The following is a 4,622-nucleotide window of genomic DNA, read 5'->3' as shown; positions in this document are numbered from 1 at the left end:
AAACAACATAAATGATCATCAAGAAAAAACTAGTTAACAGATAGTCATATGCATTTAACAGAATTATACAAATAAGCATATACTCATAGAGAAGAATGGTGAAAATAGGTTGTTAATTAAAACTGTAGTTTGCATGGCAAAGTGTTGCATAAATTGAATATAATTTCATGATATAAAAAGCCTATTGTTAAGAATTACTGATTATATATGTAGAATGGTATGATTTCTAAATGTTGGGTTAATTTCTTTTTTTTTCCGTTAATTAATAAAAAAAGCCTATTTTGCACAAATTTATAGAGTTAACACTGGTTTCTTTTAGGGGAATGTGCCTCATTTTAGGAGAGGCACATAGGTTATTTTCACTTTATAAGCAAATCAATTTTAATTCTGAATATTTGTTACTTGGAGTAAGTTAAAACTTCAAAAATAATTTAAAACAATTTATTTTAATTCTCACCTTCTCTTTGACCATGAAACAAACTGGACATAATAAGGAACACATTGTTTTATATTATTCCCATGTAATTCATATTGTAATAAGTTGGATGCATGGCATATAATGTATAGATTCTACCTTTGACTCAGATACTTTATTCTACAATTTCAAAACTTCCCAGCTCCCTAGATTTCTGATCTCACAATATTACAACCATAAAATTAAAAATATATATCACCTTACTTTTTCTTCATGATGTCCCAAGGAATTTAATGGGTTAAAAATGGATGTGCTTTTTCTAGGGCAACATTACAGAAGCCTACAACTTCCAGATGGTTCCTAGGACCTGATAAGTCCTGAAATGCAGAGAAGCAAGCCTCTTCAGAACATCAAATAATTCTATCCCCTGTCCTATATTATTGACAGCCCCTTCCAATATGAAAACGTTAGAATGGTCATAGTCCAAATACCCTTAAAGAGTGAGAGAAAGATCAAAGGTGATGGTGTAGTTTTACAGAGAAGGTTTAACAAACAAATATGATGGCTGAATCATTATATTGATATTTCTTTTAGTCTCCATTATCTTAGAGCAGCTAGAAGTAAAAGCCGAAAATGGTGAAATTGTAACCCATACCAAACTCTGAAATATCTTCAACAACTAATTGTTGCGATGTGCTTTGAAATTTATTGCTCTTTATTATATATGTCACTTTTCTCAAAAAAGAAAAAAAAAATTATTCCAGCCTCCAGTGTTCTGGAGCATCTAGAAGGAAGAATCTGATACAGTGGAATAGTAACCCATTACAAACTCTGAAATCTGTCCTGTGTCTACTTATTGAAGTGTACTTTGAAAATCATTGCTTTCTGTTTTATTTCTTGCATATATGTTCTATATAACAATAAAAAAAACATTTTTAAAAAGTGTATGTGCTTTTATAAAAAAGAGATTAAATAATTAAAATGATTTTTTTAAAATACTGATTTTAGTTTCAGAACCTGTTTTAGCCAAATTAAAAAAAAAAACGCAAATAGAGTTCTAAATTACTGCATATTCTTTTTGCTTTAAATTTTAGTTTGGCTGTGTAGGTCCTCCACTGGCTGTATACTACTAAACTTACTTTCACACTTATAATTTGCTCTTAAATTGCATTTATTTTCTCCTTACAAAAAAAAAAGGGTCAATTCAGAGAAAATAGTAGATCTGTTCATTTTTTTAAATGTTTCATAACTCTTCATTAAAGTATAGAATTATTGAATTTTCCTATATTTTCACTCTATTTTCTCCGAATTTCTAAAAGAAAGTAAACTACAGTTTATTTTTCTTTTCATTGAATCATTGACTTATTTACTTTTTTCTTTTCTAAAGATGTGACAAAGGAAAAATGGAAACACACACAGAATGTTGGAGTACCAGGCTATGATTCTAACTATTGCTATTCACCTTTTGGGTAGTTTGAGCCTACTTTTTTTTACTATATGCAGCACATGGCCTTTATTACAGAAGCTAGCCTTCTAAAGAAGCTTATAAACATTACAAATTACCCTCTGCTTTTCTATCCTCATCAAGGTTGCAACCAATAAATTGCTGATTTTTAGTCAGTATGTGAAATAATTAGCTTAAGTGATGATCCCTCCCCTTAGAGGTGAAAAAAACAAACAAAACCAACCTTAATTTCTGTCCAAAAAAACTTAACTGTGAACTATCAAATTTCAGAAGATGAAACATCAGAAATAAGTTATGAGCAACTCAAGTCTTTTACCTAAGCAATTCAAGGCTGATCTTTGAAAAGATGACATAGTTTTCTTATTAAACTTTGCTTTAATGGGTCTCAAAATCCTCTGACATTTTTGGTCATTGTTTCCATTTAAAAAGCACTGATTTTTGAAACTGATAACTTAAAATTGCTACACAAAAACATATGGTCCACAAAGCATTTCTTTGCGTCTGAAGGTTTTACAATGAATTATCATTAATCAGTCTTTTACTAATAAATTTAAATGGCCAATTGAGACAAAAGTTCTGAGACCCTTTTTCCACCACTGATTAAGACTGGGGTGAAAGGTGTTATGGTTAATATTCGTTTAGCAATCTGGGCAGATTGGTGACCTTGCCAGCTCCAGTAGCCTTCTTGCGTACTGTCTTGATAATATCCATAGTAACTGTCTGTCTCAAATCATGAACAGAAAAACAACCCAGAAGAGAATAGTTAGAAAAGCTGTTAATACACATGGGCTTGCCAGGAATCATATTAATGATGGAAGCATCACCAAATTTCGGGAATTTGAGGCAAGCTTCCACCTTCTTGTCGTAATGGTGATCAATCTTCTTTGGCTCAGCAAACTTGCAAGGAATGTGAGTTGTGTGACAATCCAGCACAGGTGCATAGCCAGCACTTATTTGGCCTGGGTGATTCAGGATAATCACCTGAGCTGGGAAGTCAACAGCTTCCATTCATGGGCCATTTTTGTGCTATCATCCACATTGTCAAGGCAAACAACTTTTACAGACATGTTCTTGACATTGAAGTCCACATTTTTCCCAGGAAGAACTTCACTCAAAGTTCCATGGTGTATTTCAACAGATGACTTCAGTTGTAATGCTGAATGGAGCAAAAGTGACCACCATTCTCAGATTGAGAACACCAGTCTCCAGTCAGCCCATAGGCAGAGTACCAATACCACCAATTTCGTAGACATCCTGAGGAGGCAGATGCAAGGGCTTTGTCAGTTGGTTAGTAGGTGGCAGGATGCAACTGAGAGCTTCAACCAGTGTGGTTTCGCTGGCATTGCCATCCTTACAGGTGACTTTCCATTCCTTGAACAAAGGCATATTAACACCTGATTCCAGCATGCTATCACCATTCCAACCAGAAAATGGCACAAATGCTACAGTGTTGTAGCCGATTTTCTTAATGTAGATGTTGACTTCTTTGACGATTTTCTCATATGTTTTCTGGCTGTAAGGGGGCTCGATGGAATTCATTTTGTTAACCCCATTAGTTATTTTACACATAGTATGTGAGCCAGATGGGCATGCACATGGCTCTGCCAATTCTTGGATATACCAGCTTCAAATTCACTAACAGCAGCAGCAACAATCAGGATAGAATTTATTCTGAGATATGCCTGTAATTATGTTTTTATTAAATCTTTGTGTCCTGGGCATCAATGGTGGTCACATAATACTTGCTGGTCTCAAGTTTCCATAGGGTGATAACAGTGTTGATATCACACTGATGTTCAGCCTTTAGTTTATTCAAGACACAGGCAGACTTGAAGGACCCCTTTCCATCTCAGTAGATACTTTCTCAAATTTTTTGATGATTTCTTTTGTCAATTCCACCACACTTGTAGGTCAGTTGGCCAGTAGTGGGGCAGTTGCCCAAATCTACATGTCCAGTAATGTCACTGTTGATATGAGTCTTTACTTTACCCATTTTAGTTTAATGTATAGTTATGGTTTTCATGACACTTGTGTTCTGGTAGCAAAGCTTTTGCAAAAAAACCTCAAGACTACTTTTTGATAAAGTGTTGACTTATTGGGTTTCCCTTGCTATTTCTCTGAATAACTGAAGGGGAAATCCTCAAGGATTCTGAATAAAGAGATGAGTATTTGCTGTTAAAAGTCAAGGAAAAGTGTTGCAGCTCTTTTAGAATTTGTCTAGTAGGTTTTCTGGCCTTAGCTGGAAAACCCTCCTGAAAAAAAAAAAGTCAAGTAAAGAACAAGGGACTTTTCATTTAAGCAGTTACTCACAAGAAGAAAGAACATGACCCAAGGGACCTCATTATAAAGTTGAACAGAGTTACTGGTGTTTGTGTTTTCATTTTTCACCATGTCCCAAGAGATTCTGTCACTTTGAACTTTAATTTCTCACAATGCTATTTGAAATTATTAAAAAATTAAATTTCTTAGTAGTTCTCACAGCAAAAATACCTTTACTGTTTTCTCTAAGAATAAAAACAATAAAGGAACTGATTGTTGTTCAGAATGAAAGTGAATCAGTTACAACTCATTTCCATATCTTCTTTCCTTTTCGGTTCCCAGACTCGTCAAAGTAGCACTGGGGAATAACCAGATCACTAGGAATGACAGCTATTCAGAGTCAGCAGCTAAGAACCTCCTTCTCCAGTGTGTGGTCAACTTTTAAATGTTGAAATATTCCTCTTGGGAAAGCTAGGGGGAAGA

General features: G+C 34.3%; 1 non-coding gene and 1 pseudogene across 1 annotated transcript; one reads left to right on the top strand and one right to left on the bottom strand.

Moving 5' to 3' along the window:
• Positions 1 to 2,507: 2,507 nt before the first annotated feature.
• Positions 2,508 to 3,873, bottom strand: LOC143683161 (elongation factor 1-alpha 1 pseudogene; annotated as a pseudogene).
• A 197-nt stretch (positions 3,874 to 4,070) lies between these two features.
• LOC143685425 (U7 small nuclear RNA) lies at positions 4,071 to 4,132 on the top strand. The gene has a single exon (XR_013176651.1). It is a non-coding gene; the product is annotated as a U7 small nuclear RNA (small nuclear RNA).
• The last annotated feature ends 490 nt before the right edge of the window (positions 4,133 to 4,622 follow it).

The sequence above is a fragment of the Tamandua tetradactyla genome, chromosome 5, assembly GCF_023851605.1.
Source record: "Tamandua tetradactyla isolate mTamTet1 chromosome 5, mTamTet1.pri, whole genome shotgun sequence".
Taxonomy (NCBI): Eukaryota; Metazoa; Chordata; class Mammalia; order Pilosa; family Myrmecophagidae; genus Tamandua; species Tamandua tetradactyla.
The sequence above is the reverse complement of the archived record's forward strand: the minus strand, read 5'-3'. Positions and strand labels throughout refer to the sequence as shown.